The sequence below is a fragment of the Orycteropus afer genome, unplaced genomic scaffold, assembly GCF_000298275.1.
Source record: "Orycteropus afer afer isolate SDZICR_OR568_19922 unplaced genomic scaffold, OryAfe1.0 scaffold00823, whole genome shotgun sequence".
Classification (NCBI taxonomy): Eukaryota; Metazoa; Chordata; class Mammalia; order Tubulidentata; family Orycteropodidae; genus Orycteropus; species Orycteropus afer.
This window is the reverse complement of record NW_006922410.1, coordinates 674,433-685,357: the sequence shown is the minus strand read 5'-3', so window position 1 is coordinate 685,357 and position 10,925 is coordinate 674,433. Positions and strand designations below refer to the sequence as shown.

The 10,925-nt window shown below is 41.4% G+C and overlaps 1 protein-coding gene across 1 annotated transcript in view; it reads left to right on the top strand.

Moving 5' to 3' along the window:
* LOC103211939 (nudC domain-containing protein 3-like) overlaps window positions 1-10,925 on the top strand; it is a 192,937-nt gene that overhangs the window by 110,379 nt on the left and 71,633 nt on the right. The gene's annotated exons all lie outside the window — the stretch shown is intronic.

Sequence of the window (10,925 nt, the reverse complement as noted above, 5' to 3'; positions counted from 1 at the left end):
CCAAGAACATACATAAGGTTGGCAGACAATGGTCCTATAAGTTTATGTGAATGATCAGAATTCCCAGGTGTATAGTAGAGTTGACAAGGGGAAGGTTTTGGTCACTGCTTGGTCACAGCCAGCTACCCAGAGGGACCAAGTAGTTGAATCTACGGGCTTGGGACCATAGTCGCAGCAGACATCAAGCTCAATTGGCGTAACATACTACACAAAGCATTGTTCCACCTCCTACTTTGGCGAGTAGCAACTGGGATCTTAAAAGGTAGCAAGCTGCCATCTAGATGCAACAATGGGTCTCTCCTCGTCTAGAACAAAGAAGAATGAAGAAAACAAAAATTCATAGAAAAAATTAGTCCTAGTGACTGGTACACCATCCAGTCTGCAGCCTATAAGACTATGAGACCAGAAGAAGTAGATGGTGCCCGGCTACCACTGACATCCACTTGGAAGGGGATCTATGTAGCAGATCCTTGATAGAGAGGGAGAACAATGTGGAACAAAACTCAAAATCATTTGGAGAAAAAAAACAAAGGGGGGATCAGGTTTGCTGGTCCGATAGAGCCTAGTGGAACCACTGAGACTATGGCTCCTAGCTGCCCTTCAGGTCTGGAATTGAACCACACCTGTGGTTTCCAGCCAAACAGAAGACAGGCATATGAGTTGAACATTTACCTGAGGTAGATACACTCCTTGGAGAGAACAATCATTAAGAAAGAAGGGCTGCCTATGCACAGGGAGACAGCTTAGGGGGCAGGAGTTCATGGAGGGATGGACACTGGGAAGAGGTAACTATGGGGAGGATGTGAGAGGGGAGCGGTTGCATTGTGGTAAATGTGGTCAATGTCATGAGACAAAGTGTATGTAAACTGCTGTATGGAAAGAGAATTTGCTCTGTAAATCTTCACCCAAATCACAATAAAAAATGAAAATAAAATAAATACATAAAAAGAATAACCACACCCATGAAAGCATGTAATCCAGGCACTTCATGCATTTATCTTCCCCCGTTTTAGATAGCCAATTTCTCATTTGCCCAAACCTGTTCAAACCAGAAGGAGTTCTGGTAGTGTAGTGCCTAAGGCACTTGACAGCTAACCATAAAGCTGGTGGTTCAAACCCACTCTTTGGAAGGAAGGTTGGGCAATGTACTTCTGTAGTGATACTGTCTTGGAAACCCAAGGAGGGGTTGCTGTGAGTTGGGTCCAACTTGGTGGCACGTAACAACACAATAACATCAAACTAGGGTAGCTCTGGTAATGTAGTGCCTAAGGCACTTGACTGCTAACCAGAAGGCTAGCAGTTCAAACTCACCAGCCACTTCTTGGAAGGAAGGTTGGATAATCTACTTCCATAGTGATACTGCCTTGGAAACTGAAGGAGGGGTCACTGTGAGTCAGGTCTGACTCAATGGCACATAACAAAAAAAAAAAAGTACTGTGAGGAGACAAGCATGTTCCTTTCTCATTGAAGAATCTTTTGTTCTGCTTGGAAACTTTGGACATCTGCATCCATAAACAAGCAAAGTCCAGCCTAGTGCAAGCCATCAAACTGCAGCAACTTAACACCAGCTCAGTGTCAAACATCTTCCTCTTCATTTGGTTGCTTTCTGGTCAACTCAGCCCTAGCCATCCCAGCTATGTCATGGGTACCAGCTGCCAAGTTTGGGAGTCACACTCCTCTCTTCACTTCAGACCAGCCAGCACCTTCTCTCAATCCTCAGTCCTCAGGGACTATATCAATGCCCATAGGCCCACAACCCCATGCAATTCAGACCAGCCAGCCCTTCCTCTCATCCCCAGCCTCCATGGCTTAGGTCAAAGAATACCAAACTCAGCCTGTTTCTTCTTTGCTGCACTTCCCCCATTTCCACTCAAGTGGACCCAGGTGGTCACAAGCAACCAGCATACAAGCCTACTACTCGCTGGCTTCCTTTAACTCTCAGTCCTGGAAGGGTTTTCTCTCATGGACCACGACTTTCCTGCCTCGATGCACCCAAAGCCTAACTGCTTGCTTGAAATTCAAAAAGGCAAACAGTCATTTTTTTTCTCCTCAGGTCCTTTCTTCAAATGTAAATCTTCTGTTTCCTCAGGTTTTCTACCTGAGCCCCCTATACTCTACACACAGGGTTTGAAACTAAAGCCTGTGTTTCTGCTGGGCAAATTCTATTTTCCCTTTTAACATATCCAATCAAGTATTAGCTAAAGGTGGGCTTACATGCTCTGTTGTCCACACCCCATAATAATTTCTAATGTACAAGCAGGTAAGAGAACATTCAATATCCATAGTACATTTAAATAAACACATAATCCAAAACACATAATCCTTTTTAAAACATTCCAGATTCCTCTCTTCACCTTGACTACCATCCCATTCTATGTATATGGCCTTGGGCCTTTGGCTGGGTGTAACCAAAAGCCCTAGCCTCTGAATCAGTTATCTCCTTTAATAGTAACACCAATCAAAGTGATCATCTAAGAATCCAAAGTTTCACTTCCCAGGTCCCTTCCTTTTTTCTTTTACAAAGTCCCATGCTTCCATGAGTCTGGAGCCACTGCAATGAACCCACCACTTCTGACACCAACTGCCAAAGGGGCAGGGAGGCCCCATATTCTGGCCTCCTCTAACCCCACAAGAAGACAGAATCAGCATCAGTAGCCCAAGGCCTATTCTGGGAGGCCAGACATGCTGCCTCCCTCCAGCCCTTTCACCAACCTTTCTTCCCGCAGCACCCACCACTTCTCTGCTGTGTTTAATAATTCGCTGTAGTAGTCACATAGAACTCACAGATCATGGGGTTTATTAGGAAAGCACCAGACTACAATTCAATTCCAGAAATACACTCATTCTCTTGCAGCCAGCCATCTCACTCAGTAGCCGGCAGTCTCAGTAGCACATTGCTCTCTCAGTAGTGCGTCTCTTGTGTCTCTCTGTCACCAGTGCATGTCTCTTGTGTCTCTCTCAGCAGTGTGTGTCTCTTATGTCTCTCAGGAGCATGTTTCTCTCTGCAGCACGTCTTTCTCAGCCAGCAGTCAGAGAGACTCCTTCTGCTTCTAGGAGTGCTCTTTTTGAGCCTGGCAGAGTGGCCAAACTAACCAATCCCAACATCAGAATTCTATACACCTGAGAAAGAGAGAACTTCCCAAAAGATTGCTTCATGCCACTCACGACAGCAATACCCCAGATGGATAACTTGACCATCAGGAGCTATTCAGTTGTTCGTAGCAAATTCCACCATGGAGTTTACCAAGACTTATGGTTAGAAAAGCCACATTATGTGATTTACTACACCACTGCATGGAAGTGAGTTTAATTCCAGACCTGAAGGGTGAGTAGGGGTCATAGTCTCAGGGGTTTCATCAGTCTCTATCAGAGCAGTAAGCCTGGTCTGTTTTATGATTTGGAGTTTTGTTCCACATTTTTCTCTCATTCTATCCAGGACCTCCAATTTTGATCCCTTTCTAAGTGGTGTGTTGTTGTACCATCAAGTTGGCTCCGACTCATAGTGACCCCACCTTGGGTTTCTGAAGCAGTATCACTACAGAAGTAGATTGCCCAGCCTTCCTTCCGAGTGGTTGGCAGTAGTAACTGGGTACCATCTACTTCTTGTCTCAAGTTTGTATAGATTGAGGTTCCCGTGGTCCACTAGTCCCTTGGACTAATTATTCCTATGCATTTTTTATTTTCTTCAACCTTCTTTGCTCTAGAAGAGGAGAGACCAATAGTTGCATCTTAGATGGCCGCTCACAAGCTTTTAAGACCTGAGTCGCCACTCACCAAAGTAGGTTGTAGAACAATGTTCTTGTGTATTATATTATGCCAATTTGAACTTGATGTGACCCACAATCATGGTTCCAGGCCCAGAAACTTACTCCCTCAAGGTATTTGATTGTGGCTACGAAGTTGTGATAACTTTGCCCTCTGTTTTATTATATATATGGACATTTTTACAGCACATACAAATATGTATGTAGAAATACCATCCACCAGAACTGTGTATGTTGTTGTTGTTATGTGCCATCGAATCATCTCCGACTCATAGCAACCCCTCCGTGGGTTTCTGAGGCAGTATCACTATGGAAGTAGATTGCCCAACCTTCCTTCTGAGGAGTGGATGGTGGATATGAACTGCCAACCTTCTGGTTAGCAGTCAAGTGGCTTAGGCACTACACCACCAGAGAGCCCATATGATCATGGATATATTCCCATCTGCTTACTCATATTTGATCATCTTGCCTGTCTCTACCTATGTATCCACCTGTAGATTAATGTTTGTTATTACTGATAATGCAGAATTGTGTATGCAATAGTATTTACTTTTGTTGTCTCTTGTGCACCTCTCTGTATCTTCCTTTTCCTTAGTGTTATTGTGCTGGTCACCCGCTTTTGGTAAATTGCCTTTACCTTCATCCAAATCAATACATGCAGTTTACCTTGTTGTTGTTAGGTGCCATCTCTGACTCATAGTGACCCTATGTACAGCAGAACAAAACACTGCCCAGTCCTGTGCCAGCCTCACAATCCTTGCTTTGTCTGACTCCATCGTTACAGTCACTGGGTCAACCCATGCCATTGAAGACCTTCCCCTTTTTCATTGACCCTCCACTTTACCAAGCATGACATCCTTCTCTAGGGAATGGTCCCTTCTGACAACATGACCAAAGTAGGTAAGAGAAAGTCTGGCCATTCTTGCTTCCAAGGAGCATTCCTTCTGTACTTCTTCCAGGACAGATTTGTTAGTTCTTCTGGCAGTCTATGGTGCTTTCAGTATTCTTTGCCCATACCAAAACTCAAAAGCATCAACTCTTCCTCAGTGTTCCTTATTCATTGTCCAGCTCTCACATGCATATGAGGTGATTGAAAATACCATGACTCGGGTTAGACATACCTTAGTCTTCAAGGAGACATTTTTGCTCTTCAGCACTTGAAAGAGGTCTTTTGCAGCAGATTTTCCCAGTGCAGTGCATCGTCTGATGTCTTGGCTGCTGCTTCCATTAGGCACTTAGGCACTACGCCAAGTAATATGAAATTGATTGTGGAGCCAAGTAATATGAAATCTTTTGACAACTTCAATCTTTTCTCCATTTATCATGATGCAGCTTATGGTCCAGTTGTGAGGATTTTTGTTTTCTTTATGTTGAGGTGTCATCCATACTGCAGACTGTAGTGTTTGATCTTCCTCAGTAAGTGCTTTAAGTCATCCTCACTTTCAGCAAGCAAAGTTGTGTTGTCTGCATATTGTAGGTTGTTAATGAGTCTTCCTCCAGTCCTGATGCCACATTCTTCATATATTCCAGCTGTTTGGATTATTTCCTCAACATACAGATTGAATAAGTATGGTGACAGGATACAACCCTGACACACACCCTTCCTGATTTTAAACCATGCAGTATCCCCTTGTTCTGTTCAAACAACAGCCTCCTGGTCTATGTATAGGTTTCTCATGAGTACAATTAAGTGTTCTGGAATTCCCATTCTTCTCAATGTTATCTGTAATTTGTTATGATCCACACAATTGAATGCTTTTGCTTAGTCAATAAAATACAAATAAACATCTTTCTGGTATTCTTTGCTTTGAGCCAGGATTCATCTGACATCAGCAGTGATATCCCTTGTTCTTTGTCCTCCTTGGAATCCAGCTTGCATTTCTGGAAGTTCTCTGTCTGTATCCTGCTGCAACCATTTTTTATTTATCTTCAGCAAGATTTTAGTTGCACATGGTATTAATGATACTGTTCAATATTTTCCACATTCTGTGGGATCAGCTTTCTTTGGAATAGGTACAAATATGGATCTCTTCCAGTCAGTTGGCCAGGTAGCTGTCTTCCAAATCTCTTGGCATATATGAGTGAGTGCCTCCAGCACGGCATCTTTTTGTTGAAACATCTCAATGGATATTCCATCCAATTCCTGGAGTCTTGTTCTTCACCAATTCCTTCAGTTCAGCTTCAACTTCTTTGGTTCTTGAGCATATGCCACCTCCTGAAATGGATGAACATAACCTTTTTCGTACAGTGCCTGTGTATTCCTTCCATCTTCTTTTGATGTTTCCTGCATCATTCAAAATTTTGCCCATAGAATCTTTCAGTATTGCAACTCAAGGCTTAAATTTATTCTTTAGTTCTTTCAGCTTGAGAAATGCTGAGTGTGCTTTTCCCTTTTGGTTATCTAACTCCAGGTCTTTGTGCATTTCATTATAATAATTGACTGTCTTCTTGAGCTACTCTTTGAAATCTTCTGTTCAACTGTTTTATTTTGCCATTTCTCCCATTTGCTGTAGCTACTCTCTCTGTTCAAGGCAAGTTTCAGAGTCTCTTCTGACATCCATTTTGGTCTTTTCTTCCTTTCCTATCTCTTTAGTGTCCTTTTGCTTTCTTCATAGATGATGTTCTCAATTTAAAAAAGAAAAATGAACTCACTGCCATCAAGTCAGTTCTCATAGTGACCCCCTTTGGGTTTCTGAGGTGGTAAATCTTTATGGAACTAGATTGCCCAGTCTTCCTTCCATGGAGTGGCTGGTGGGTTTGAACCACCAGTCTTCTGGTTAGCAGTCACATGCCTTAGGCACTATGCCACCACACCTCCTTGGTGTTCTTGATGTCATTCCACAATTCCTCTGATGTTCAGTCATTGGTGTTCAGTGCATCAAATCTATTTTTTAGATAGTCTTTAAATTTAGGAGAGAGATAATCAAGGTCATATTTTGGCTCTCGTGGACTTTTTAAAATTGTTTTCAGCTTCAAGTGGAACTTGCATATGAGCAGTTAATGGACTGTTCCACTGTCAGCTCCTAGCCTTGTTTTGGCTGAAGATACTGAGCTTCTCCATCACCTCTTTCCACAGATGGAGTTGATCTGATTCATGTGTACTCCATTCTGGTGAAGTTCACATGTATAGCTGCCATTTGTGTTGTTGAAAAAAGGTATTTGCAACAAATAAGTTGTTGATCTTGCAAAATTCTATCACATGATCTCCAGTGTTATTTCTATCACCAAGGCCATATTTTCAAACTACCAGTGATTCTTCTTTGTTTCCACCTTTTGCATTCCAGTAACCAGTGATAATCAGCACATCTTGATTGCATGTTTGGTCAATTTCAGACTGCAGAAGTTGGTAAAAATCTTCAATTTCCTCATCTTTGGCTTTTTTGGTTGGTGCATAAATTTGAATAGTAGTAGTATTAACTGGTCTTCCTTGTAGGCATATGGATATTATCCTATCACTGACAGCATTTTACTTCAGGATAGATCTTGAAACATTCTTTGTGATAATGAGTGCATACCATTTCTGTTCAATTTGTCATTCCCCGCATAGTAGATCATATGTTTGTCTAGTTCATAATGGCCAAAACTGGTCCATTTCAGTTTGCTAATGCCTAATATATTGATTTTTATGCAATCCATTTCATTTCTGACAGCTTCCAATTTTCCTAGATTCATACTTCGTACATTCCACATTCCAGTTATTAATGGATGTTTGCAGCTCTTTCTTCTCATTTTGAGTCATGCAACATCTGCAAATGGAGGTCCCAAAAGCTTTACTCAATACATCATTAAGTTCAGTTCTACTCTGAGGAAACAGCTCTTTCCCAGTTGTATTTTGAGTGCCTTCTGACCCGAGGGGCTCATCTTCCAGCACTATATCAGACACTGTTTCAGGGCTGTTCATAAAGGTTTCCAGTAATATATCAGAGAGCATTTCACTGCTGTTAGTAAGGTTTTCACTGGCCAATTCTTCGAGAAGTAGATGGCCCCTGCCTTTCTCCTAGTCTATCTTAGTTTGGAAGCTCCGCTGAAACCTGCCCACCACAAGTGACCCTGCTGGTATTTGAAATACTGATAGCATAGCCTCCAGCCTCACATCAACATGCAAGCCAAAACTGTATGACAAACTGACAGACAGGTGTTGGGCAGCTTACCTAGCTAACAGTTTTCCTTCCCATACCCTCCTGTTTTGTTCTCCAGTTCTGTGATAACAGACTTATCAAAAATGGATGACTTTAAGAAACAGGGATTGATTCTTTTACAGTTTAGGAGGCTAGAAGTCCAAGTTCATAGTGCCAAATCTAAGGGCTGTTTGAAGGTCCCTTGACCTTGGGCTTCAGCTGTGCCTCTTGCTCCCAACCCACTGGACCTGGATATGTCTCTTAACTCGGGCAGCTGCTGGCCACTGAGACTGACAAACCCAAGGTCAACAAGTTAAATGGCACAGTTCCAAGATTAACAAGCAACACAGCAGGCCACTAGTTCAAGTCCAGAAACAATCCCAACAGCAGAGGCAACATGGAAGGCTTCTAAATGAAGACTCAGCTTAATGGAGGATCCAAGCATGCCCAAAAGCTTAGAGACCTTTCTCAAAGGTTCTCCTTATATACTGGAAGCAGACCACATCCCTAAGGCTGTCTCAGTTGCTCACAGCAGATTCCACCATGGAGTTGATTACCAGTGTCATCATGGGGAATAACTACATCCAGCTACTCAAGCACTCAAAACCAGGCCCAGCCAAGTTGACACATAACCTTAACTACCACACCTCCCATGCCTGTCAACCAACAAAGAAAGTTTCCTTCTGTGTGTAAACCTTTCCTTGACTTTTTATAGTAGTGGACTCATAAAGTATTTCTGTCTATGATGGACTTATTTTCACCCAACAAAATGTCCTCCAAGTTCATCCACATTATGATGAGGTATTCCATGGATTCTTCAGTATTCTTTAATGTTGCTTAGTATTCCGTTGTGTGTATGTACCATAGTGTGGTTATTTATTTATCTGTGGATGGGGACTTAAGTTGTTTCCATCTATTTGGTATTGTGAATAGTGCTGTGATGAACAGGCATGTGTATGTATCTATTCATGCCCCAGATCTCACTTCTTCGGAATATTTCCTAGTAGTGAGATTGCAGGATCAAATGGTATTTCTATTTCCTTCTTTTTAAGGAAGCACCATACTGTTTTCCACAGTGGTTGTACTATTTTATACTCCCAAGCAGTGTCTGAGAGTTCCAACCTCTCTACTTCCTCGCCAGCATTTGTTATTTTCTGCATTGTTGGACTTTGCTATTAGTGTTTGGGTGAGTTGATATTTTTCTTTTGATTTGCATCTTTCTAATGGCTAATAATCACAAAGGAGCTCTGGTAGCATAGTGCCTAAGGCACTTGACTGCTAACCAGAAGGCTGGCGGTTCAAACCCACCAGCCACTCCTCGAAAGGAAGATGGGGTAATCTACTTCCATAGTGATACTGCCTTGGAAACCCAAGGAGGGATTGCTGAGTCGGGTTCGACTTGACGGCACATAACAACAACAACAACAATAATCATAAGCATTTCTTCATGTGTTTATTGGTCAGCTGAATATCTTCATTGGTGAAGTGTCTGTTCATGACCTCTGCCCATTTTTAAAATGGGTTGTTTATCTTTTTGTTGTCATGGTATTGAAGTTTTATATAAATTTTAGAGATATATATACCTTGTTGGATATGTTGTGACCAAATGTTTTTTCTCAATCTGTAGGTTCTCTTTTTACTCTTTTGAGGAGGTCTTTCGATGTGCATAGGAATTTAATTTTCAGATGATGCCAGTCATCTAGTTTATCTTCTGGTCTTTGTGACTTTTGGGTTATATTTGATAGTCTATTTCTGTCATGAATTATAGCCCCAAGTTGGCCCTTATATTTTCTTATGATGATCTTTATAGTTTTGTTGTTATTTGCCATTGAGTTGGACCTGACTCATAGCACCTCTCCTTGGGTTTCCAAGGCAGTATCACTACAGAAGTAGATTGCCCAATCTTCCTTCCGAGGAGTGACTGGTGGGTGTGAACTGCCAGCCTTTTGGTTAGCAGTCAAGTGCCTTAGGCACTATGCTTACCAGAGCTCCTTTTATAGGTTTAGGTATTACATTTAGATCTTTGATTCATCTTGTGTTAGGTTTTCTTATATGGTGAGAGGGTGACTCTTGTTTCATTTTTCTGCCAACAGATAACCAGTTTTTCTAGCACCATTTGTTAAACAGAATATTCCTTCCCCACTTAATGGGTTTTGGCCCTTGTCAAAGATCAGCTGTTCATAGGTGGATGGATCGATTTCTGGGTTCTTGATCCTGTTCCACTGGTCTGTATGTCTGTTGTCGTACCACACTGTTTTGACTATCATGTCTATAGTTCGTATTGCAATCAGGGAAGTGTGAAACCTCCTACTTTGTTCTCCTTCTTCAGTAATGCTTTCCTTATCCAAGGTTTTTTTCTTTCCAAATAAGATTAGTTATTGGATTTTCCATATCCTTAAAGAATGTTGTTAGAATCTGGATCAGGATTGCAGTGATTGTATAGATTGCTTTGGGTAGTATTGACATTTTCACAATGTTCAATCTTTCTGTTCACAAACATGGTATCTTCTTCCATTTATATAGATCTCTTACAGTTTCTTGAAGTAGTGTTTTATAGTTTTCTTTGTATAGGTCTCTTGTGTCCCTGGTAAGATTTATTCTTAACTATATTATCTTTTTGGTAGCTATTATAAATGGTATTGATTTCCTTATTTCCTTTTCAGAGATCTCTTTGTTGCTGTAGAGGAATCCAACTGATTTTTGTATGTTGCTCTTGCATCCTGCCACTTGGCTGAATCTTTCAGTTCCAGTAGTTTTCTTGCCAAGTGTCTTGGTTTTTCTATCTATAAGATCATATCATCTGCAAGTAGAAATAATTTTACTTCTCCTTTGCCAATTTATACCTTTTATTTTTCTTTCTTGCCTTATTGCTCTGGCTAGGATTTCTGCTACAATGTTGAAAAAAGATGGTGGTAGAGGGCATCGTTGTCTGGTTCGCATTCCCAGGGGAAAGTCTTCTGTCTCTACATTGAAAATAATGTTGCTTTTGCTTTTGTGTATATATGCCCTTTATTATGCTGAGATATTTCCTTTTTTTTTTTTT